The sequence below is a fragment of the Wyeomyia smithii genome, chromosome 2 (assembly GCF_029784165.1).
Source record: "Wyeomyia smithii strain HCP4-BCI-WySm-NY-G18 chromosome 2, ASM2978416v1, whole genome shotgun sequence".
NCBI classification, from domain to species: Eukaryota; Metazoa; Arthropoda; class Insecta; order Diptera; family Culicidae; genus Wyeomyia; species Wyeomyia smithii.
The window spans coordinates 234462672-234489826 of record NC_073695.1 but is presented as its reverse complement, the minus strand read 5'-3'; the positions used below and the strand labels follow the sequence as shown (position 1 = coordinate 234489826).

Sequence of the window (27155 nt, the reverse complement as noted above, 5' to 3'; positions counted from 1 at the left end):
AAAAAAAAAAATAAGGAAAGTAGATGAGACTAATGTGCAATAATGATAGCTCTCAATGGAGTGTACTGTATGCTGATGGTAATTCGATATTTGTCGGGCAAAAGTGTGCTGTGGCAACAAGTTTCTTGGCACACACGATATATTCCCATACCTGTAACCGATATGTGCGAATAAAACGACAGACATAGTCATGAAAGTAGCCATTGATTGTTGTTTCCCGTACGGGCGGTCATATCGACAAGCGTTCGGTAAATCGTTTGTTGGATTGTCCGCAGGGGGCGTGCAGTCTTGCTGAGAACTACTGACTTTCGACCGAAAATGAAAGAAGTTGATACTAACTGGCACAACGATGGAGCAAAGTGATGAATGAATGCAATTGTTATTAAATGTCTAATGACCATATATTAGCCGAGCACACATACGCTTTTGCTACTTCTTTTATTGACTCGGCTACTGAACAAGTAACGTCACGGAGATTTGCTTTGCTTCAACGTTTGCGTTTCCTATGGATGTCGGAATCGACTCAATTGTATATGACTCGAGAAGGTCAAACCAGGGGTAGTCTATCGAATCCAAGCCATCATCTTATATTGAGTGTGCATTGTCTGTTAATGAACCTATCTTCGACTTTTGCTCCGTAAGGTTGTTTTTGTTGCCCGCTGCTGCTCGTGGTGCATGACTTGCCGTTGGTTGGAAAGAAATTGGGATACGACGTTGATTTAACACGGTCCAAATACTGTTGAAATTGTGTGTGCACACATATATTTTGCTAGCTTATGTTTCATATAAGTAAATTACGTTTGAAGTTGTCCTTATTTTGATAAACAGTTTTGTTGATTGTTTCAAGATAGGTTTTATTTTGGATAATTAAATTGGACCAGATATTTTATTTTCATGATCGACTTAACTATAAACTTTTAAAACCATTTTATTCCAAAATGTCAAGATCATAAACGTCCTTTATTCACACAAACGAACAACGAAAGGTCAGCACCGGAAACCACACACAATGGATGTATTGAGTACCAAAAAATGACGAATCCTAACAAAAACTCAGCTCAGGTAAAAGATGCTCGCCAACAATTTCAATGCGACACAGAATAGGGAATCGTCCCAAAAGGTATTGAAAGCGTGAGGCGGAAAACAACTAGGCACAATGCCAAATACTTTTTCAGGATAATCAATGGTGTTAGCAATCAGACAATAATGTCGAAACGCATATGATTGTTTTGTCATAAGTTTGTCTAATGAAAATCTTATTTTTTCGATTGTGACATACCTATCAATCGTTCATAAGATGAAAAATAGTTTATGTGATACTTAAAACTTACAAGCATTTAACATGAAATATAAAATGATATATCCTTTCGATGCTGGTGAAGTGAATAAAAAAAGACAAGAAGCGCCCTCGTTCGAATCGAAATTTCAACGAGATGAAACTTTTAAGCTGTGTAAAAAACTTCTTAGGAACGAGTTGCAGGGAATTCAGAATGCTTTGCAAAAAAAAAATTTACAAATTGAATAAACATCAAACTTTAAATTCAAAAAAGAGTTGATGTTTTCATAATAAAATTTTTGGTAAAAAGTTTTTTCCTGTGTGGACTCATCACTGCGACCAGAGGCATTTGATCTATTGTGATATTGCCCAGGCGTTTTCTGTTCTCCGCACTTCCACCACAGAAAAACAGACGTACCACTTCATACAAAATTTTAAGAAAATTTTGGTTCCGATATATTGGACATACTCCGCAAAAGATAAACTTTCAGGCATTTTGCTGTTTTTGGCAGCACGGCGCGCGTTAGCTGTCAACTCAGTTCAAAGGGGAAAAGCACATCAGTACCACCACCGCTGCGGCGAGAACATTCCGCATAACTGATACTCATTTGAATTGACCCTTATTTTGGTCCACGAAAATTAATTTCGTGTTACGTCTCTTCGTCTGTGGTATCACTATTGAAGTTAGTGATACGCTTATCATTTATATTCGTGCTTATGTATGAGTTTTACCCTTCCGTTTCAAGCTTGCTGCTCTACTATACCTCGCCTCTTTCCATCCCACCAATATCGCCTAATTACAATTTCCTCAGGAGAACTTTCATACGTTTTTTTTCCTGTGTGGACTCATCACTGCGACCAGAGTTTAGATCTATTTTGATATTGCCCAGGTGTTTTCTGTACTCCGCACTTCATATTATTGGCAGTATCACTATTGAAGTAAGTGATACGCTTATCATTCATATCCGTGCTTGTGTGTAAGTTTTACCTTTCCGTTTCAAGCTTACTACACTTTACTATACCGAGCCTCTGTCCCTCCTAACAATATCGCCTAATTACAATTCCCTGGAGAGAACTTTCATATGTTACTCACACCAGTTTTATTATAACACAAGGATTTAATTTTGTTATGAGAGTCAACAGAGGTACTGTAGAATTCAGATTGAAGTACAGGTACTTGGTGGGAAGCCTGAGAATTAACCCATGCTAAAGTCCTTTGGCAACCAAATGGCCTGATTCTACTAAGATTCGAACCCACGACCCCTCGCTTATCAAGGCGGACTCTGTAACCTTGTGGCTACGGAGCTCCCCACTTTCATACTACATACGTTACTCAGACCAGTTTTATTATAAAAGGGAATCAACAGGGGTACTGTTGCATTCAGCTTGTAAGGAGGGTATTTGGTGAGGAGCCTGAGAATAAACCCATGATAAAGTCCTTTGACAACCAAATAGCCTGATTTTACTAAGATTCGAACCCACGAACACTCGCTTGTCAAAGTGGAGTCTCCTTGCGCCTACGGAGCTCCCCTCTATTTTTATCGGTTACAGTTCAGAGCCTTTTATTTAAATGTCGACCTTTTTAGGAATAATTGTTTTCAAATAATGTTAATGGTTTTAGCAGTTATTTACATTCTAAAAACGTATGATGATAAACTACCATTAAATGCATCCGATTGCAAATTACATGAGTTTAAACTTAGAAAATTCGAAAATAAACGCCAAATTTGATAATAGTGCTAATGTGATGATGATAATAATTCTGATAGTAATTTCAAATCATAAAGTTTTCGAGGTATTTGAGGAATGATTTTTTTTTTTTCGAAAATACACATCTTTTCTTCGAGATTCTCCAGCAACAACCAGCTTCTTACAATCCATTCTTTGATTGTAGAAAGTTAGTTCAATAATTTAAAATTTCGTCATAAGAAGTATTGGTGGTTATCTCCGTCCTTGGAAGTATTTGTTGAATACCAGTCGAAGAGTTATCTCTGTGAATGTGTTCATAATTTGTGAAATATTTATCTACTGTATGTGCGATGAATTTTGCCAAAAAAGTACGCAATATTGTGTAGAACACTGAAAATATTTCTCACGTTCATAACCAAATGCTCTTCACACATGAATGCCAATAAACAAACCCAATCATTTTATCATGTCGACCAATATCGATTGTTTGCTGTGTTTTGGCATTGTAGTTTGAATGTTAGGAGATTGATTTCAGTATGCATGACATAGCAAACCGTTTAATAAAAGGAATCCTACCGCCATCAGTTCCGCGTGCTCCAAAGCAAATTAACCCTCTAGTTCCCGAGCCCACCTTTAAACGGGCTTCGGTTAAATCACTATAAATCCTTATACACATTTTTTAAGTATTTATTGAAAAATTGTAGGCGGTCTTGAGCACTAGAGCTTCAATACTAGTGATATCATTTCTGTAAATGTGTAAGATGCGCCTTTGTATACATGATTAACGACTGGTAATAGTTTTACGGATGAGATTAATCTGACTTTCTCAGTCTTTTTTTAAAGATATAATACGACAATCTGTGTAACTTCTCTCAAAAAATACCACCGAAACGTACGCAGTTTGTCGTATAATATCATCGAAAAGACTGAGAAAGTCAGATCAAGTATTTAGAACACGATCGCTGTGCGTAGGACTACCAAAATAACCATACTAGTTTTTGCAATTCAATAAACATAAAAAATCGTTTCACATGTCATGAACTCTAATAAATAAAGAACACGGCACGTTTTGCAAAAAAAATCTTTTTTGAACTGGTAACAAAAACACCATCGATATGCTGCGCTGAAGGAAACCTTTGTTTTGTTTGGAGCTAAATTTTACTCTACAGGGTGCGGCAGGAAAACATGCGAAAATAGTAGTACTACTTCAAATCTCACTTTCAACTATTTCAAGCAATAATATCCATATTTTTGAGCTCAGTCATCTTTGACACGTTCTTTCAAACAAAGGTACTCGATGTGAGCAGGTTTTTCGAACGTAATCCTCCGATATCGGCAACCACGTGCGCCTTATGACAGATCTCAAATTGAAGACTTTGCGGATAAAATGTTTTGCAGGTTTGTGCTACAACATACGCCCAAATTAAGAGCCACAAATCTTTGGATTAAAACTTTGTTTTCCTTCAACCATCATTGGGTCCAATTGACCCGTAATATGGCTCTCCATCCTATAGACCGTTCCGATAATTATAAATACACTTACGATCAACCGTCATTTCAAAGAACGTGCAGTATTCAACCAAACGTTGGCTGCGTCCTGTTGTTTACATCCAAAAGAAACAGATGCTATCATTTTTTTTTCTAACATTTAGTGCGAAATTTTGAAAATGCGTGGCCTTTCTCCCGAGCAAAGAAAGCGAATTGTGCACAAATGGGGCACTGTGAGGTGTCTTTCTATAAGAAAATTAGCCAGAGAAGAAGGTATAAGTGTCGGAGCAGCTCAAATCGCATTGCGGAAGTATTGTGAAGAGTGCACATTTACTGATGCCCCAAGAGGTGGTAGAAAACCCGCGCCTGTTGTTCCCACAATGGACAAAAAGGTTAAGGAATACTACAAGCGGCATCCTTCAGTATCAGTACGAGATGTGGCGAGAAAGTTTGGAACCTCGGCGAGTAACGTTATGCGAGCCAAGGGAAGAATGGGTCTGCAGACCCGTCGGAAGCAGAAGCAGCTAAAACGAAATCCAAAACAAGGTGAATCTGTGAAACCGAGAGCTCGGAAGCTTTATGACAAACTTCGTACCAAAAAAAAGGGGGTGTGTTATCATGGATGACGAAATCTACATAAAACTGGACTATAAGACTCTGCCAGGACCGCAATATTATACATCACCGAAGGGTAAGGATGTCCCTGGACCAGTGAAAGCCATTTACACCGAAAAATTCGGCAAGAAGGTAATGGTTTGGCAGGCCATTTGTGAATGTGGGAAAATACCTCGTCCATTCATTACGAATGACACAATGAATGGTAAAATTTACGTGAAAGAGTGTTTGCAGAAAAGGTTGTTACCCATGGTTAAGCAGCATAACAATCCTCCAATCTTTTGGCCCGATCTTGCTTCCTGCCATTACTCTGAGGATGCACTAGGGTGGTATAAAACAAATAATGTCACATGTGTCCCAAAGGAGATGAATCCTCCAAACTGCTCTGAAATTCGCCCTATTGAAACTTTTTGGACTTTGACCAAGGCAAAGCTGAGGAAATATGTCAAACCAGCGGACAATGTTGAAAAATTTAAAAAAGATTGGCTTAAAGTGGTAAAAATGGTCGGAGAACACACTGTGCAAAAGCTTATGAGTAGTGTTAGGAGAAAAGTTAGAGAACTCGCGTATCCTACGAAAAATAATCCCAACTTGAATTGAAACTGGAAAGAAAACACTTATTATCTATATTTCAGAATAAAATGACCCGAAAAATCCTGTATTTTTTGTTTTATTTAAGAAAGAAGATGTATTTATAATTTTCGGAACAGTCTATATTATAATAACGTATTGATCCTAAAGTTGGTTTTCTCCTAGAGAAGCATTTGGTTCTTTAAAATAACGGTATACGCTACGGTATTGTCAGCCACAGCAGCACTTTCTAGGGAACTAGGGGTGTCAAATGAACTTCGCCTTGTAGTCCGCTTCCTTCATGGGGGTAGTAAATTACGAATTGCCCTGCCAGTCGTTGCCATCCAGTGTGAGATAGGTCTCGTCGTCCATATCATAATCGCCACGTCACGATTCACCGGGAAAATCGGCCTGCAGCTCCGAGATCGATATTTTTCGTGAAATTTCGACTGCGTTGATGCACGTGTTCCCAAAGTCCGATGAAGCTAAAACTTTGCATTTTGCATTTTTTCGAGAAGACGAAACTTTTGAGCACTAGTTCTAAGCGAAACTCGAAAATTTGATTTGCCACCCTAATGTCCATGTTTTCCAGGTACTTTTTCACTGTTTGTCCGGTTGCACCGACCAGCGAAGTAGCCACTTTTCCCTCGATTTTCCTCTTCAGCATCCTTTGTAGCTTCATGTCGTTCTATCTAGTTTTTTTTCTTCGTCTATCTTGTCGTTCAATAGTGCCAAGATGTTGCAGATGCCAAAAAGGGTCGTAAGATGTCCATTTTCGACGCGTAAACCCATGAAAAACCGGCAAATTTTTGTCTATTTGTCCATTTTTAATGCAAACGCTAGAAAAGCATTGTTATTTTTTTCTTTCTCAGCAATAAAAAGCAATCTTTTCGGAAGAGTCACCCCGTAGTTACTTTACTCGCTCCGTAGTGAAATAAAATGGTGTTTTATTCTAGCTCTGAAAGATGCGTGAAGTCTTCTGTGATGATTCCTCGCATCGATTTTACAGAAATGTTGGCTTTTTTGGCGAGTTTTTGGATGGAACGTACCGGGTTGCGAAAAATCTTTTTGCGGACCAATTTGATCATGTTTAGCGTACGTGCAAACCACGGACCTCAACTTTGCGAGTTCCGTTGCTTAGGACCATCCTGTAGAGACCGTTTGATGCGATAAACTGTGTCCTATAACATCCTATCACCCTCCTGCGAACAGCAAACTCGTAATACCCCCTTTGGAGTTCCTTTTCTCAGATTTGCAATAAAAAAATCCGATAAACAAAAAGAGAATCGAAAATAAAAACGTTTGAGGCTAAAACCAGACCAATAATATAGAAAAGTCTGTGAAATGCACATAGAAAAGATTAAGCTGAGAACACATTTCTTTAGTAATTATTCTGTTTTGCTTTATAGAAAACAGAATAAAACCTAGGAATATAAAATGATATTTTAAATTAGTGTTTCCATGACAAATGATCTGGAAATTCGCAAAAATTTATTCGACCATTTTAATTCGAGTTTTGCTCACGTGTTTGGCTTAGCAAACTAAGTATTTTTCAAAGATGGAGCAATTTTTCAGACTCAAAACTTCGACTTCGGCTTCGAAAAGTTCGACTTTCTCAATCTAAACATTAGTACCTGTGCTTTTTTTTATCATAATTTTGCGTAAAACTTTGACCGCTTTGAGGCACGTGTTACCATAGTCCGATTGAGTTTAAATTTTGTATGGAGGCTTTTTTTTTCAAGAAGACAAATCTTTTGAGCACCAGTTCTAAGCAAAATTCGATTTTCATTGCCACCATATAAACTATATTCATGCAATAAAGACACAAGCAGGCCCAGATTTAAGGGGGGGGGAGGGGCAAAGGGGGCAAATGCCCCGGGCCTCCCGATTGAAGGGGCCTCCCTAGTTCTAGGGCGACCTTTTTTTTTGCTCGTCATCTTCCAGAACCGTTACCTCTAAATGTTTTAAGAAAAGAGGGCCTCACAAACAAATTTGCCCCGGGCCCCCAGCTTCTAAATCCAGCCCTGGACATAAGGCGCATATAAGAATTATGGCCCCTATAACAGAAGACAGTGCGAGCGGTGAGTTATTCGTCTGACCAACTTTGGTACAGCAGTGAGTCGGCTGGATTTTGGATGAGTAGAGTAGCTCGTTTGTCACTCATCTGTCACCAACCGAGTTTCACTCGCATTCTGTAACACAACATTTCGCTTGTCTCAGCTTGCTCGCTTCGTCTTCTGTAATAGAAGAGGTCTATGTTTTCAATACACTTTTTACAACTACTTACAACTCCATCATTTTTGACTTAAAATTCTTTCGAAGAAGCGTGATGAAATCGAAATAGATAGGTGAGAGAACCGAGCGTGAATTTGGCGAGTAGTGATAAAAACGAATGCTGATAAAATTCAAAAATCACTGTAATACCAAAGGTGAAAAATGTCCAAAATTGGAGCGGTGTTGAAACACTCACTCATCCTTTTTTCCACAAAATCATAGCCTTGCTGCACTTAACACAAACTGGATTTGTAAATGTGTTTTTATGACCGAATGCATTTGCTACTGTAAGCTGCTGTGCATTTACTATTGTAACCAATTGGCATGTTGTCCAAATCAGAATCAATTATTCAATTGCAGCCACGACGACGCAGAAAATGTTTATCTGAGTGGAAAAAAAAACACGTCCGGTCGTTTCTCGATTGCCTCTACTCAATTCGAGCGAGATTTTGCCCGTTGACTCTTCTGACCGAATGATGTGCCTTGACCTGTTCGCGGTGAGTTCAACAGCCTTCCCCATGGTTGTGCGTCCATTTCACTCTCTGGCCCGCCATCATACAACTGCACACACAACGTTTCCGAGTCGGTTGGCTTATGTTGGGGCTTTTGTAGATGTAATAGTTTCTCTTCCCATCAGCAGCAGCCGCAGTATTGTTTTGAAGTATCTATGCTGGCTCATCAACTCGATACAGCATCAGTTTTATAATATTAAAAATTCTGAGTGATGATGATGAACTGGATGAAGGTGTTCCTGTCTTGGTGTCATTTGAGGAAGCTCTACTCAGAGCTGCAGAATTATGATACAATGGTTAGCTTTGTAACAGTATCATTTGTGAGTTAGCTAAACTAGACCTGGAGTGCAAACAACAAACGAGGGCAAATCGTTTTTTATATTGTAAAATTTATTTGAGTCGTCGTTCGTTGTCATGCCGGCGAAGAACCGAAGCACAACACAGAGAAAAAAGAACACATATCATTTTCGAATTACTTTGCTTCGCTTACAATGAATTCTTATTATTGCCTTATCATGTGGGATCGGAGCGGCGGGGGCATATATAAAAGAAGTATATACGAGGATAAGCTTTTATTCGCGTGTACATTTGTGTTTGCGCGGAAATTCCACGGTAAAATTTGTGCACGGCCTTAACGAAGCGTTTGCCAAGTGCAGGCGAAACGGAGATCGACCACAAGCCTAGTGCGTCTGATTAAATTAAATTCAATAACTTTATTCTCACTCACTGATGACGTTGTGGCTGTGGGAAGCAACCAACCGGCGGCGGTCGAGTTGCGTGTTGATTGTTTTATTGTAATGCTGTGCCTCGGGAGAAAGTCGAAAGTTTCAATTGCTCTCAGACTGTTTATAGTTACTATGACCAAGAATTGCCGCACCATAGCGGTCAACAGCGAAGGCTAAGTTTTACTTAGCTCAACGTGTTTGGGGTTTCGACGGGCACAGAATGTCAATTATGATGGACGAAAGAAAACGACAGCCAATTGAAGCTTAATTGACCCTAATAAGTTTTAATTGCGGTTCGTCGGAGTTGAGTAAACAGTTAACGACACTAAAGTTGGTGGTCGAATGGGAGCTTTTGGCGTTAGATTATTTCCATAGAAGTTGAGAAAAAAAATTATACAATCATGGCAAGGTTGGTCGGTTCTTCCAATTGTATTTTTAGACCTTGTGATATTGCACCGGCTGATTAGAAAAAATATTTTCGTGCCGCTTACCACGATTATTGGTTTTCCATATCAACGGGCGAAATAATCTTCTCAACTTCGTACGTTTTCACTAAAGATAAATTCATTTCTGATTTGTTTTTCATTAGAATTTTGACTTTTAGCGTTCTAGTGTTTTTTTTATGGTTCTGTTTATTTTTGCCCGTATAATTTTGTACAAATTTCTGCCAAAACTCAACTCAATCTTTTTCTTCTGTACGGGGGGAGAGGTTTCGAACGCCAGACTGCGTTCCACGTTCTCTGGCACGGATACAAATGTTTCCTTTGTTGATAATCACATTCTACCTTGCATAATCCATCCTTAGTTGAACAAACAGACACCGCCCTGCCTCGGTTGTAATTTCGTCTACCGAGTCGAACCAAACCCAACGAATTTACCCCGTGTTTAGCATCCGCAAATGCCTGAGATTTGGACATAACTGTTTCTCGCCTCAGTGGTTACATAAATCTTACGGCCATCCAAGCCGCACAACATCATGACTTCCCTAGCCAAGTCAGTGTAAGTTCGTGTCTCCGGAGAGCATGTTTAACGTTATACCTACTGGCAAAATATTCAAACGATCGAACGCCGTTGAGAGATGGTGCCTTGCTAGACTACCAGCAAGGTCTAACATGTTTTTTCCGCTGCACAGGTTGTACCAAATTATTATAATTGGTTTGTGAAAATGATGGCCATTTCGAATCGAGTCAAACTACCCCAATCGATCTAATTGCTGCTGCTTTGAGAAAAGGCAAAGTTCGTCGACACTCACTCGCTCGTTGCTATTGACCGACGAGGTTCGACTTAGCCGTAACGAACGGTTGGCTTTCGAGTAAGAGTGCGACTATTTTCGAGGTCAACTGTTTTGCTCCAAGCGTCAAAGCGCACGGCGGCGTTGGTTTGTTATCAGTATATAGCGTGTTATTCAACCGCAGTGCTGCTCTGTGGAAGGTTTGACCAAACAAGCAAGCAAGAAAAGAGTGTAATCCAATTGAGGAATTGCTACGGCGATGACTGTGGCAATGTACTACGCTCGCAATCAGCCAGTGTGCAATGTCGTCCGAGGGAACGATGTATCGCAACAAAGCTGCTCGCTGTTAGCTCCACCCTCGGTTTTGTTAAGGAAAAATTGAACACGTAGCAGCATGGTGGTATTCAATTTGTTACAATCAGCCTTTTGTTTGTACAGAAACATGTCCCGCCGAGGGAAATGATTCCACTACTTTTTTTCGAAAACTGTCAACTTGTTTGGTATGTTAGTAAAACCAGACTGCAACCCTGGAGCGATATTTCTTCCGGGTGTAGATAGCTGCATTAACCCGTCTAGACAGTAGACAAACTTTCACCATGACCGGCCGCAAACACAACCGTGAGAAATCGTAATCGCAGAAAAAAACCAAGTTTTGTTTTTTTATCTGATACTTTATTGTTTACTCCGAAAACTATAACTTTGAAGTTTACTTTAAAACCTTTTGAAGAAATTTGTACAAATAGCTACGGTTCATAGCAAAACTTCCGTTAGCGCATTCAACATGCCTATTATCTAATTGCTGGCTTTGACTGCCGGTGGCGGCTGTACCTTATCATCATTGTATGTGACGCCAGTTGTTCCGTGCGTTCCACATACACAAGTACACAAAACAATTGACGCTGAGATCTTTATCTTTCGTCCGCGTTGTGAACAATACCCTAGCACAAAACTGCAACTTTCGTTTCGTTGGTATCCAATCCTCCTATGGCAGAAACCGGCGCCGAGTCATCACTTTGGTGAAAAAAACAGAGTATGATATCATTCCGAACGAGCGACAAACCGGAAGACAGACCCGGGTGGACTGTAGGGGAGAAAGAGTTCAGCAGAGGTAGGGAGCAACACTGCAGCGTAACGCGAGTTGAGACCAAGTGGCGCCATCGTGGTTCCGTCATGTCAAATTTAATCAGCCAAGTTACGTGCTTGCCGTCACTAGTCGGAATATGGAAAAAAATGACTACAAAGGACACAGCAAATAATGAGTAAATAATGCTTCGATGTTTCAGCTCACGGATGGGCGAAGCAATTTCCCGTGACGTTCGTCGATAGTGGGTTCGAAGGCAGGGCACGTGGCGGACCAACTCTGTGGACAAGAAAAGAAAACGTATCGTATGACAATTAAATTATCCCACGTGCTGTAAAATTTATAGTTCTTGCATTCCTATTCCTTACGCTGTTGGTTCTCACAAGAACAATAAATGTTTGCTATTCTTTCTGTGCAGAATTTAAAAATCAATTCGCTGATTCTTCATACGTATTAGAAATGCAACACATCAAATCATCATGAGATCTCCAAAGTTGACTTAATAAGTGAAATTGTCTATGTAAATCGAAAAAAAGAACAAATTTCGCGTCAACTGCATCTTTACGATTTTTGCGGGTTAACGATGTTTTTCGAATGAACAAATTTGCTTACCTTTTCGACGTAGAATTACGTCTTGCGGCAGAATTTATAGGGGTACAAACTGAAAAATCGAAAACATAGACAACGTCGCGAAAATTGTCCACTTTCAAATGCTCAAAGCTCAGTCAATTTTCAATGGATTTTCTATATTCTTACAACAATCGGTTGGAAAATAAGCGATTTGTTGTTCTATTCGCTCTAGTCCACAAAGACACGCCTACCAGAACTCTCAGTAGTTACGTAAAAAGCTAGCATGCAGAAATTTAGTCTCCATTGTATATTTCCAAGTACTGCAGCAAGCAAACGGTTAATTCTTACAGGAAACTGGCTCGACCCTTAACCGGCAGAGCAACAGCTAATTATAGCGCAGAAAGGCTGAGCTGGTGACTCATGCGATCGCAGCAGACAGCAACTGGCGGACCGCAGCACTGTACAGCATTGCTGAACATTAGGGTGCCAGGCAAAATGCTCTCTGGGACTTGGTCGTTTTTTCAATTGTGGAAGGCGGAGTTCAAAATGTTTAGAATTTATCTTTTGAAATTGATCACTAGTCTCTCGAAATAGCTTGTATAATGATATACACTATAACTAGCATCGAATACATTATGTTTCATTAGGGTGGTTCATTTATTCGGGATAGGGTGGTTCATAATATTGTGAAAAATGAGTATGAAATAAAAAAAAAGCACTTCGGTTCGTTTGATTGTTGTGACGTTTTCGACAAAGTTGTAGATAATAATTCTGTCTTTTCAAAAAAATTGCACTCAAAAAATTATTCATTCAGAAGTTAGAAGAAAGATTAAAAATTAATTATTCAAAAGGGCTCATTTTTCAAAAACTTGTTTATTTCAATAAAACCTACGAAAGATTACCAAAACAATGAAACCAGTCCGATCATATATAAATTAAGAAAAATAAGTTATTATTTTTGAAAAAAAAATTTTTTTTTTGGAAAAAAAAATTATTCAATTATTTTTTTATCTACAACTTTGCCGAAGACACTATGCCGTTTCGACTGTAGACATATTTTTAATTTCCAATAGAGCACTCTATGAAGAATCAAGAATATTTCTACAGTATTTGATTGGCCTAGTTGTAAATAATAACTTCGATCCTCAAAAAAAATGTACCCGGTGAAAAAAAAAATAAAAAATAAAAAAAATATATAACTTTTTTTTCCGATTTCTCCATGGCCGGTTTCGTTATTCAGGTAAACTTTCGAGGTTTTTATAAAAAAAATCAGTTTTTTTAAATGGGCTGTTTTCGATACTTAATTTATAACTTTCTTTTATTTTTTTTAAATTAGTAATTTGTTTTTAGAGTGTATATTTTTTTTGAAAAACAAAACTATTATCTACAACTTTGCCGAAGATGTCACGCTGCTCAAACGAACCGTGTTGGCTCTACAAAACTTTGTAACCATCAATACCTATCCGAAATAGCATTTTCCAATAGCTTTTCGAAAATGAGTTGGTATCAATAAATTAAACCAATAGCACAAAATGGCATCTTTTGCCTATAAAAACGTCTATGCAAAGTTTCAGCCAATGGGCACGTTCACGTTCTGATGATGTAAACTTGACAGAAAATGTATGGTCGAACTGTCAAAACGACGCAAACCCAGAAACAACGAGTCAATTGTGTTGCGTATCTGATGGGATCTCAGTCAGATACTCTCAATCAGAACTCTCATTATCACTGAATAACATCGATACAGTCTTTTGTCCGACTATATAAGCCAGAGCACTGTGTGTTCATTCAAGTGTTGGCAAAGGACATTATTGTGGTAAATAAAACGAATAAATTGTCTGGTACAACATTCGAAAGACGAGTGCAAGTGTCTTAGAGAGTAGATTTTTCAAACAAAGTAACATGAAATATTCCATCAGTTTCCACCGTTTCATTTAAAAGTTTAAGACACTTGGAATCGAAAACATTTTTCAAATATTAAAATTCCATGTACCTCCTGTGTGTGATTTTGCAAATGACATGAAAGCATTCAACATTTTCCACGAGACACAATCTTAATTTTGGTTGAGATAATTTTTTTTTTTTTGCACAGAGTAGTTTGATACATTTTGTAAATTTGTTCTGTAATTTTTTGCTATTTCACTTATAATTTTTCCAATTCAACATTGCCACCCTAAAGACAATGATATAACAAATATTTTATTTTTAGGAATTTTTCTATTGGTATTCAGTGAAAAGTGATTTTTTTTTCATGTTATACTCATTTTTACACAATATTATGAACCACCCTATGTCGAATAAATGAACCACCCTAATGAAACCTCATGTATTCGATGCTAGTAATAATGTATATCATTATACAAGCTATTTCGAGAGACTAGAGATCAATTTCAAAGGATGAATTCTAAACATTTTGAACTCCGCCTTCCACAATTAAAAAAACGACTAATTTTTACAAAAAAAAAATTTTTTCAGTTGACACCAATTCTCGACGTTTCATGCGTTTTTAAGTCATTTGGCATCAAAAAAAAATTTTCGAAAACCGAAATTCCACGTACCCCCCCCCCCTTGGGTGATTTTTCGGTTTCCAAAAAAGCCAAACTTCAATCGCTTTGCGCCACCCCATTTTAAGTCCGATTGAGCTGAAATTTTGCACAGGGTGTTTTTTCGAGCAGGTGAACATTTTGTACAGGTTTTTTTTTTTTATATTTTCTGGTCACTTTTTTTCCATACGATGATTGGCGCCCTACTGAACATATCCGGACATGTTAATAATTTTGTCTGGATCTGTCGGGTCGCATTAACATTCAGCCATTTCAAAATGTGCCGGTAGCGTGCGTTTACGATCGTTATGTCTTGTTTGTATGCTGGCAGTGTGTCTGGAGCGGAGAATAACAATAGAACTAAAATCATCCTATGTCATCGGTAAATGGCAATTCAAAATTAACGCTTCTCTGTAAGGTTACCAGGCCATAACCAATCCCTAGCGAAGTCGGTGTAAAACCTATCAATCTGTCTGTTTTTTTTTCTCAAGAAAGTAACATAGTGACCTCCCAGCATGGCTTATTTACAGACAGATCGGTATCTACTTATTTGCTGGAACTTTCGTCATATTGCTCTCTCACATTAGATCAACACCTTCAAATTAATGCGAAGTACGCTGACAAGAAGGCAGCATTTGATCGTTTTGACTATCATATTTTATTGGAGTAGCTGAGGTATTCAGGTACTTCAGATCGACTTGTTGCGTGATTTTGCACGTATCTTTGTGACAGACGGATGTCGGTAAAACTTGGAGTTTCATTGGGACCAATGTTACTCTGCTTGTTTAATCACGACGTTACATTTCTGTTGCCTCCTAGCTGTGAAATTTCTCATGCAGATGATTTTATTTTCAGATCATTGGCATGGTTTTGCTCACATGTTGTATATTATTATTGAAATAAAATGAGAAAAAGAAACGTTTCGAAGCAACATCCCTTCTCCGAATAAAAATAATGCCAATTGAAAACCATGTTGATTATATAAAAAAATCATGATGTTTTTAAGACTTATGAAGATTTGGCAAAGCCTTGGAGATTTTGAAGTTTTAACCCTCTCCCGCTCACTGGGTTTATCATGAAAATTTATAGATTCACCTGAAAATTCAAGCTGAACACTTTGTAGACCAACTAAAATTACTGTCAACTGTAGTATTTTGAAGAAAATGCCCAGTGATGCTCTGAGGCAGCATATAAAAGTTTATGGAGCAATCGTAAGCACAAAAAACTATTTCATGTCAAGATATGATGATTATAATTCTTGGTGCTTTAGAGTCACCATGAGCGGGAAAGGGTTAAAATTCATGATATTTTTTTATTTTATGAAAAATTTCAAAATTTTGAGATAATTTATGAGGTTGTTACTTTCGTAAATTATCCAGCATTTTAAATAATGAAGATTCAAGATGACGGTAGGTCACCCGACTCGAGGACGATTTCAAGGATAATAATTCAGGAGTTTGATCACACTGGTACACACAGGTTTTGCTCTAGAGCTCAAACTTGAAAAAACAATGGAAGATTATAGCCTTTCTACTATTCCTGTGAATTTTGGTGCACCTAGAACAGATAACTTTTCCAGAGACTTGAATTAGTGAGACAAGCAATTACCATGCGACACACTGATGCACTTCTGCATAGACTAGGAGCTCCAAAAATCACAGGAATTGTTGAAAAACTTTAGTCTTTCAGTTTTTTTGCGGTTACTATTTTGAGCTTTAGGGACGCATATTTTTCCTCTATTGTCGGGTTTATCCGATTCCGATAGTTTTAGCACTAAAAGATTGCCAGCGGTGTCCGGAATGAATTTTCTTATTCCCGGAAATCCGGTTTTCCAGGGATATGTTCCGAAACTGAGGAAATTTCTGAATATTTGAAAAAAATCTTACCATTATTACTACAGAGTTCATAAGATTGCTACCACAAGTTTACCTGAATAATATCTACAGACCGGAAAACGACCCCAGATGCCATTTTAAATTCCAAAAAGGCGACTTCCGGTTTCTAGGATATAATCATAAATGGCCGAACACTATATGGGTATTTCCGGAATCGAAATGATGCCCTGAGATCGGAAATTGACTCTAGATGTCATTTTTAAATTCAAGGAGGTGACTTCCCAGCTGGTCTCGAGGTAAGATGCTGGCCCAACAAGCCAGTCGTCGTAGGTTCGAGCCTCGGCTCGGGAGAGACTGTTAGTGTCAGTAGGATCGTAGCGCTAGCCCCGCAATTGTCCTGTACACTTAACAGTTGGCTGCGAAGTTCTTTTTTGTCTATTACTTTGGCCAGTATTCCACTATCTTCCTGGCGAATTGTTGTTGAGGTGTGTAACAGAAAGCTATACACAGTCGAAACCGGAAAATTTCTGCTTTTAAAATGGTTTACCGTGCACTTTTTGCTTGCGTAATGCTTAGTTTTGACGCCATTTTGAACATGTATGAACAAAACAAAAAATACTGGCATAAAAAGGAGAGGGATATTTCGTACACGTTCTCTCATTTCTCTTTAAGCGTGTTTGTTTTGGAATAAGAGAACCTTAAAATACTACAAGGAATATAGCCCTACGGGTTGTATGAAATGGTGACGTAGGACTAAATCTATATATTATATGCTGCCATAAACTATTCATAGGCAACACTACCGTTTATTTTTGATGGTCGTTATTGTAAAACTAACGATGCATGAATACATGAAAATTTTACACTAGTAGTAGTTGCGAAAATTCTCATAACTCTTATCTTCAAGCATCTATAGTTCTGAAAAGAACCGATTCCATAAACTTCATTTAGAAATTCGTGCTACAGAACGCTGATGATCGCACCATCGGTAGTATTGAATATTTTGCTTGACCGCGCATAATAAAGTTTGCTCTCCGCTGTGCCCTCCAGTAGCTGTGCCAGCTAAATATTCTGCAGCATACGATGGTAACTGTTGCTGCCGTATGCAAAATAAAAGTAACATGTTCCGCAGTACCTGGGAGATGACTCGTATGCAGCTCTCGTTTCTAAATGTCGCGTACCTCTAACAGCTATACTCCACTTGCTGTTGTGTGACAAACTAGACTGAAGTTGAATTTTCTACACGCAGTCTTTTGTATCGAGTTCAGCGTAGATTTTTGTCATCAGGGCGTGGCCACGCAGCTTAGAGAAGGACAAACAAACCAAAACACTTTGTTGAGTCAAAATATGTAGGTAGTGGAATTTATTTCGTCCATGTTATTGTTATCCGTGCTCGGGAAGCAAGACCAATAGCGAGAGAAATGTATGGAAAAGCTTGACCTTGGAACTTTTCACCTTTTTTCATTATCATCATTATTGCATTAAGTCGTTCGCTTGCTATAATCGTTTGAAATCTGACGCAACATTTGCCAGATTCATTTTCAATTTCACAAAATGTAATCTAGTATAGAAAACAAAGACGTAGTCATACGTCGAAAATTCATAATTTTTGTAATCACCCGGTAATGAGAGTTGTAACTACTAAAGTAGATACTGACGGTCGGATAATAACATTGAAAAACAGCCAACAATAAAAATTATGTTACATCTTACGAAACCTGAATTCAGTTTTATAGTTGCTTCATGACTCAAAACTTAAGTTTATTTATAGAAAGTTTTCGGTGGTCCTGATAACAGAATTTCCATCCATATGCTGTTTTTAAACTGCTTTGCCAGCAACTTTATATACAACAAAATTTATCTTAGTGAGTATAACAAGCAAGGAAAATTTTCTACTGTTCAGTTTCAATTTTAGCATGTGTATCCTTAAGTAAACGATATGTTCATGAACCTTGTGGCTTCCAGGTTACCACAAACCCTCATCAGTAAATAACAGTCCCAACCTATTTCTCGCCGAGAACTTAGTCACCAACATTAAAATGCAACTGTTTCAGTTAGAAGAGCTTCAAGAGTATTACCAACGATATATTATTTTCATTATGTCTACCAGAACTGTCAAATGAACGACTGCTTTCTGATTCATTTATTCATAATCATTCCTAGAGATAAGTCTTTCTAGACTGACCTTATTGTCATCTCAACGACATCAAAGCATTGCACTGCTTCGAGAAAAAATCCAAAAGAAAGATTTTCAACATGACCGGATTACTGCGCTGTGAATATTCCATATTTTTCAACTGGACCTTCGTGAAACTGAAACTCAACGAAGTTCAAACGAACAAACCAAACTGATTCATTTCATTCAACGTCTCGTTTACGTCAAACGAAATCTATCTTCTAAACGTTATCGCTCAAGTTACAATGGTAAATAGACCGATTAACTCGTTTAGTTGCGCTGATTCCATTCCGGCGACCCGCTGCCACACGAAATCGTCAATATTTTCGAAACGTACTTTCCCTCCCAAAAAAACCGCTTCTGTGATTATCGCCGTCTATTCGACCGTGCAGACGTAGCGTGAGTCAAGTTTAGGATTTCGATTTTCACGGTATGTTTTTTTAATAGATAGATTCTGTTTAAGCATATCAATTCTCTCAAACCGATTATGCAACACTGCTGAACGATAATCTGTTAGAAATTTCTACACCATCATAAACGCATGCGGCACGAATTCGTAATTATAATTAGACGGGTGTGAGTTTGGTGATTTCGCTCGCTTAGGTCAAGAAATGAAAGCTGCCTCGTGACACCACATCGTGACGACATCGTCGGTTTTCACTGCTGCTGGCGATATGAGAAATTGATAGTGATTCCGCCCGAGTGTGACATAATGGGGCTAGCATTCGGTATGAGGCCATGTACCTGTCAAAATAACGCTCAATGCTCAGCGTTTTTTTTTTTTCGCGTTTCTCATGAATGGGAAAATTGGCAAATCATACGATGGCATGTCAAGGTTTCATTCGACATGCCACGAGAGGAAACACAAACCTTCACCCGCATTCTTCCAGTTCATTTATCGGGTATTTCCGAAACTAATTTTTATTTGCTTGGCCCATCTAAGGCGCGGCGGTGGACACGTAAAAAGTGAATCACGAGGAAAATATTACGTTCACAAATAAAGGCGTGTTTGCATAGAAAACTTCGCATGGAAAGGTGCACTCCTCTTCAACGTACAACGTTGGGTAAAATGGAACACTTTACCGAGGGGTGGAAATATTATCCAATGTTATTGATTAATTGCACATCGATCGGCTTCGGAAATGAAGAGGCGGTAACAGAGGAAGAAAAACGATTGCATAACTTTCCGATCAATTCAATAAGTAATTTTGGAAAGTTGATAAAGATCTTTTGGGATCGGATTTGTATGTTTATGATTTTTCATCAATATTTGCCAACCGAATGGGAGTAAGTTACGTCTCACAATTATTGTTGTTAAAATTGAGCAATCAAAAGAGATTTTATGGCAAAAATGGCAAATAAAAGGATTGGGTAATAGAATTTGAATCAAAAAGCCTGCCCGATTACCATTTGAACTTGACTGTTGGCATCGTCTTATTTGCAATTCGAGTAAGTATCTACGTCGACGTTTTCATTGCCTTTTGCCACGAACAGTTTTTGCGTCGTTTTTTCAGTGAGAGTGTCTTTTCTACGGTTGCTGGCAAAACCCAGAACTGCTATTAGGTTATTTTCGACTACACAATCTAAATGCCAATCACTTAAAGACTTTACCACTTCATACTGATAATCAGCAACTCCCTCAGGCTTTCGTGATAGACGGTTGTTAGCCGAATTTGTATCATTGAAAACGAAAGCAAGAGGTGCGAAGAAGTGTAGAGAATTTAATTGGCCTTAATTTCTGTGAGTGTTCCCCTTACCTTCGGCTGCGAACAAATGTGTTACTCAAAATTTTTAACGTTTCACTGAAAAATTTCGAAGTAAACCAACAAGCATCCCCATTACATTTTTTTTGTTATTATTCGCATGCAAAAAAAAAAACTAAGTGGTTTAACACCGTGAACTCTCACCTCCGATGGAGGCCAACTGAAACCACAGTAAGGCACTCCTGCGTTGTTTACAGTAGAGCGACCGCTGCAAAATATACATATGAGAAAACCAACTGCACTAATGCTGTTGCACACCGTAACCACAAATACTAGAGTTCACACGACTTTCACTAGCATTATATTTACCTGGTTATTTTGCTCGGTAACAGGTTTTTCAGCTGACGGTGTTTAAATATCGGCTGTTGTGCATAAGTTTAATTCTGTGCAAAACCACTGCTTGGATCACTACTCTTCCTACTTCCCGTTACCCACGGATGTTTGCTTACTAGATCGTCGTTCGTTGAGGTTTGAAATTAGATTGCCACTACCTTACAACGTTCGCGCGGACTGTCGCATCAGTTGTAATTGTTTATTCATTTGTTTTGTACTGTTTGGTGCAGCTCGATGCATAATATTCTGTCACCAAGTTGATAAAGGGGCCAAACACAAACCACGTGGACAGATTTTTAACGATTTTGCACCCCCCTCCCCCCACGGACAACTGCTCATATCAATTTTAAAAATTTTGTATGGAACGTGGACATTACACATACCACCCCCCACAAAGCAGTCCACGTGGTATGTGGATGGCCCCAGATACAATTTTGGTAAAATATGAACGTCGTTTGAGTGCTTTTAATTTTTACAACGCGTATAGCAGGGCCCGTTGTTCAATTCCCGCAGATTTGAAATACCAATTGGTCGTTCATGTAACTGTTGATATCAGGATTTCTGATTCACCTCAGTGCATTCACATTCATCCATTGATTCCGAATCACATCGGAGCATAGCAGCAGCGTTAAGGGGAAACACCATCTTGAAAGAACTATTTGCAAAAACCTCTTGCAGGATTTTTTCTTAAAAAAAAAAACAAACGAAATCGATTTTTGTAGATTATCTTCTATTTACGTAAAATAGTTGGCTCATTCTGCTCTAGTAAATTTGACACAGACTTCGCAGCCAAACATTAGTGTACAGAAACATTGTGGGGCTAGCATTTTGATTTTACTGACACTAACAGTCACTTCCAAGCCGGGATTCAAACATATTATGACTAGCTTAACAGACCAGCATCGTACCTGGAGATCAGCAGGGAGCTATGTTCCAACATAACTCTTGAATGCCTGAACCGATATCCACTAAACTTGACATATGAGTTTCTTTTACAAATAAGGTCATAGACGTTTTGGAAAGAAGGAGTGGCCATCACCTTCTATTCTTGATTGATCAAAAAGTCTAAATTTTTCATACATTATGGGAAACAACTGATTGTATTCGATTATTTCCAGGCCTTTGGACATGTCTGGAGGTCGAACGTTGATACCCATAGACTAGAACATAATGTTCGACGCCATTTTTTAAAATTTTATAAAACTGGGAAACGTTTGCAAACCCCCAAAAATACTTGTGGGACCCGGCCGACGCTTAGAAATCAAAAATCGGAGTCCAATCGGTGTTTGATAGTTTGAGATGCAAGATGGCGACTTCCGGTTGGTGGAGTCAGTAGCGTAGCGTGACCAATAACAACCGGGGCAAAAAATTTGGATGTCACCCCTTTTACCCTGAGTGAATTAACCAGGTTGTGGTAAAATCATATCAAAAGTTGTGAGAGGAAGCACGTTTGTTTGCAATTGCACTAAATCTACCCCTTTTTGAAAAATTGGTTGAGATTATACTCTTAGGAACAAATTTATATAATTTTCAAGGGTTTCACTGTGACCTTCACCTAATTGATAATTATTCTCACGGATGTCGGTTGTGTCTTGAACAAAATCGAGACCGAATGTTGGTCCTAAATAAGAAGCCAAACAAGAATGGACGATCTCCGAAGAACTACTACTAGATTGTGCCATGTAAACCTATTTTTTGTCAGCCATCTCATGGCGATCACAAAACCAAAATTTTTTGTATAATTTTCCTCGAATACTTAACCAAGAAAGACTAGTCTTCTGACCCGGAAAAGATGGCTGACATGTCATTGGCTAAATGGCACACTCTCACCCCGGCTGACGGTATTTTAAACTCATTCCTTGCTGTGCATATAACAGTTTTTGTTTTTATTCATTTCATCTTCCTCTTGGAAGCTAGTCCGACCATGGTAAGCTCCTCGGAAGTAGCAGTCAAACGGCTCGAATTTCCCATAGAACAAATGGTTCACAAAGATCATTTCGCGCGCCAAGAGTACTCACACACAACTATTGAGTATGCATTCGACGAAGACATCGCTGACTTCCTACCGTCGCACAGTGGGGCAGATTGGTCTGTTGGTGCGACAAAACCTCATAACTTCTAAATGGTTGTTTCCACAGTGTTTATGTCTTTGGCAAGGTTGTTCAGCATAAAAATATCTTTATGAAAAATGTTTTCAAGTAGCTTTTATTTTCTTCCTACAGATGGTACTGACATCTGTCTCCTGAATCAATGGTGCTAGCCATTTTGTTTTTTCAGAAAAGTTGTTCATATCATCAATTGACATAAAGTTGTCGGAAACATCAAAATTGTAGGATTGACTGTTAACGAGATAGAACTATTTTTATTATTCACAAAACAAAACCCCATAACTCCTCAAATTCAAGTCAAAGATTATTGGTGTCTTCGGCAAAGTTGTTCGAATGATTGTGATCTATCTTCAATGTTTAGTCTAGATCAGTTTATACCTATCTAAATCACTTTGTTAACAAATAAGCCTAATAACTTTTTAGGTTCATGTTATAAAGGTCTCAAGTGTCACGCAAAGTTGATCAACTATATACGATTCACAATTTTGAACATCATGTTTTGATCTAGAGGACTTTTTTTTATATAGAAATCTTTATTTTAATGGAATATAATTTCTATCTGCTTGATGTCAAGACAAGGAGGTTTGGCATATTCAGGCGAATTTTGCTCCAGGATTCCTAGTACATTCATGTACAACATGCCTGGATTACTGTTTGATCTAGATCGCTCAATTCTGAAAGTGAAATTATTTTTGCTACTCAAGTTCGAATCTGAGCCACTTTGTGTTCTGAGATCAGTTGTTAGGATCGTTTAATTGTTTGGTTTTTTTTTTATCTGTGTGAAAGTTGTGCTCAATCGTGGTATGGTAGGATATACTTAGCTATCTAAGATTTTTTTTTCTTTAATTTAACTCATATTGAAGAGATTTCATGCATAATATTATCATTATTTGGCAGCTTCTGCATTTTGTAGGTTGGTAACGATGATCGAAATATTTTTTTTTATTTTATCAAATGCTAACAAATCTAACTGCTTTGAATATTAGCATCGTTAAAAATTTCAAGTATAGTTGTTGAACTGTTATCAAAGTTTATATGTTATGTGATGCCATATGGCATCACCCGCTGGGAAAGGGTTAATCACAGGATAATTGCCGGCAAATCTGCAGCGACGACTTAACCCGTAATGGCCCGGGACGGAACTTGTTTTTTGAAAATGCTCGTTCTCAGTACTAGAACGGCCGATTTGGGAAAAGTTGGACTTTTATTCAAGGGGAATAGTTGCTCTAAGTTTCGGTAAAGATGCCACCCCTCTGAACCCCTCCTCGTTTTCGTGAGACGCAAATATGTGTTTTTTTCTAATTTCTCAAACAAATTGAGCAGACACTGGGAATTTTTATACGTATCAATTGCTCCATGTATCAAATCATGTCAGGTGGATGAAATATGGTATGTAAGAGGGAGTTTTGGAGTTTCTGAATTATTTCAGTACAAAATCACAAAACTACATATTTTCATAAAAATTCAAATAAGAAAATCGTTTTTCAAATTTTATTCAAGCTCTACATTTTTGAAGTAAGGGTCTCCTCTGTGCATGCAAGAAATAATCTTTCACCATTTTTGGATTCAGGAGACATCTCTCTAAAAATATAGAGCTTGAAAATTGAAGATCTAAGTTGAAACCTACCGTGGGAGACTGAGAAAATCAGGTTTCCATGAAAATACGTACTTTGATGAATTTATACTGGTTTTTCTCAAAATGTTTGCATGCTAAAATAAATTTTTTATCGCATATGTATTCAGGAGATCTTACCGCAAAAATGTAAAGCTTAAAATTTGAAGAACGGTTTTGTTGTTTGATTTTTTATAAAAATACGTAGTTTTGTGAAATTGTACTGAAATAATTTGGAAACTCCAAAATTCACTCTTACATACCATATTTCATCCACCTGACATGATTTGATACATGGAGCAATTGAACCGTATGAAAATTCCCAGTGTTTTACAATCTGTTTGAAAAATTAGAAAAAAACACAGACATATTTGCGTCTCACAAAAACGGGGAGGGGTTCAGAGGGGTGGCACCTCCACCAAAACTTAGAGCAACTATTCCCTCTTGAATAAAATTTCAAGTTTTCCCAAATCGGCTGTTCCAGTACTGAGCACGAGCGTTTTCAAAAAACAAGCTTCGTCCCGGGTATTTACGGGTTAAAGACCTTGAAATCTACCTTAACGGACAGAGAGTGTGTGTTTTTGACATGGGACTACGTCTTTCTTCACTATACTAAGGTACATTCTGTGAAAACTGGATTGAACATGTATCGTTTTTGGTTGGCGGAATGGAAGATTTCAGATGCTAATAGCGCTCAAACGACTGTTACGATTTCCATATTTAACATATCGTTGGAAAGCTAAAATATACAAGATTTGTATAAAATGATAATTTTAGTTACCATTTTCTTATTACTCCGTGAAAATTGCGGAAAAGTTTGTATGTCGAATATCCACATACATTTTTCATACGATTGGTATATTTCCCTAACGCAGACTTCAAAAACAAAGACAAAATGATTTCACGCATTCAGTCATTGGCTAGCAATGCCAGCCAATTGGCATCGCATTCATCACCCAACTTAAGCGACGAAGAAAGAAAGCAGAGATGCTTCCACGTGATTGGTTCTTACCCCAATCAGCCAAGTTCCCCACACTGAGTGCCGCTATAAAAGGACATTCCGTGTTGAGAGAAGATCATTCCCTGGTCGACCGCCAAGGCGAACAGTTCGGCTTCCCTTCGATCTGAGGTGGACCCCACTAGTGGTAATCTAATTCAGATATCGTTGTTGGAATACAGCTCGAAATTGGGCGCGAACGGCACTGGGGACCATTGAAAGCAGTGATATCAAGTGTGCAGATTTGTCTGCAAAACGCAGATTTTTGGAGTCCGTGTGCAGATATTTATCGATTTGCAGATATTTGCAGTTTTTCTCCGGTTTCTGCAGATTTTTGTAAGAGTCTCTTTATATTTGCGCAGATTTTTTTCGATTTTTTTTCGCGAGCGAATTTTTTTCAGATCACTGATAGATTTTTTTCAGGTTTCGAGCACAATTTTCCGGTTTTTCGAGCAGTTGCAGACATTTTTCAAAAACATCTGGCATCTCTGATTGGAAGACTTGGAAGCCGTTTGGGTGCTGCCGGTAGTGTTGGTATAGTGTGTGTGTGTAAGTAATGTGTGTGTGTATGTATAAGTACCGTGTGTGTATTTGTGTGCGTGCGTGTGCTTGTGTGTAAGTGTGTGTGTAAGTGTGTGTGTGTGTGTAAGTGTGAGAGCACCGGGTATGTGAAGAAGTTTGGGAGGTTTAAGCAAAAAGTGATGAGAAATTACATGGGACTGTTTTGCATTTATGGGCAGTTCATGTGGGTATTAGTATTTGTATGCTGTGGTTTATGACTAGGGTTTGCAATTCCGGGAACAATTTCCCGGGATTCCCGGATCCAGGATTCCCGAGATCCCAGGATTCCCGAGTCCTTCGAGAAATTTCGCACGATTTATTATACGTTCCCATACAATTGTGCAATTAAACGTAATATACTATCAAAACACGAAACTTACGTCGTCAAAGTGTATAGCAGCTTTGATGGGGACATTATACAAGGCAAATATTTGCTCGAAATGACGATCAATATTTGCTTGCTGTGTTATATCAAGTTATATTACACCACAATAGATCTAAATACTGGTCGCAGTTGTAATATGTCCCCGACAGGGAAAAAAATCAAATTATTTGCTTCAAATATTTGTCAAAAATTTTTGCTGTCTGATTTAGTAAACGAAAAATTAGGCAAATATTTGCTTCGTCTAATGTCATTCTTTGCCAGTTAGTTCACTACTGAGTTAATAGTGATTTTTTTCTTTGTTCATTAATAAAATTGTTTAAAACCTGTGAATTTATCAAAAAAGTTTGAAACCCGTAATCAATGCGACCAGAAATAAACAATTAATTAAAACTCAGTCTGTGTAACTTGGGTCGTGACCGTAGTTTCACATGAAAAATCATCTTTGCAGGTTAATTACGTAGGCGTTCAAATGCTCTAAAACTAACTTATTCAGAGCCGTTTTTTTTTTTATTCTCGCTTATTTTCCGTCGGTCTAGTTCCGCCACTGCTGTGGCCAATCACCGACGCCCAGGGAGGCGACTCCACACCCAGGACCCTAACTCACGACCCGTTTATTAACGGACCGGCGCCAACGGCTTTACTTCCTCATGCGATGGAAGGCGTGATCCCAGAGATTTTTCGCCTCAGAAAATCTCCTGTAGCACGAGCAGGAATCGGTGATTTTATATTCTAGAAATCAAACACCAGCGGATTCAGCGGACTTAAGAAAAGTTTTGCAGAAGGAAGTAACATTGGGCCCAACGGAACATTG

General features: G+C 38.3%; 2 protein-coding genes across 6 annotated transcripts in view; one reads left to right on the top strand and one right to left on the bottom strand.

Moving 5' to 3' along the window:
* LOC129719497 (glycerol-3-phosphate phosphatase-like) overlaps positions 1–27155 on the top strand; it is a 393537-nt gene that overhangs the window by 352669 nt on the left and 13713 nt on the right. The gene's annotated exons all lie outside the window — the stretch shown is intronic.
* LOC129719487 (DENN domain-containing protein 5B) overlaps positions 1–27155 on the bottom strand; it is a 43888-nt gene that overhangs the window by 10600 nt on the left and 6133 nt on the right. The window contains exon 1 of one of the 4 annotated variants that reach the window (XM_055670858.1): positions 152–242. The exons of the other annotated variants lie outside the window; for them this stretch is intronic. The gene's annotated coding sequence lies outside the window, so the exon portion shown is untranslated. Of the gene's footprint in view, positions 1–151; positions 243–27155 lie in introns of those variants that run through there. 4 annotated transcript variants of the gene reach the window in all.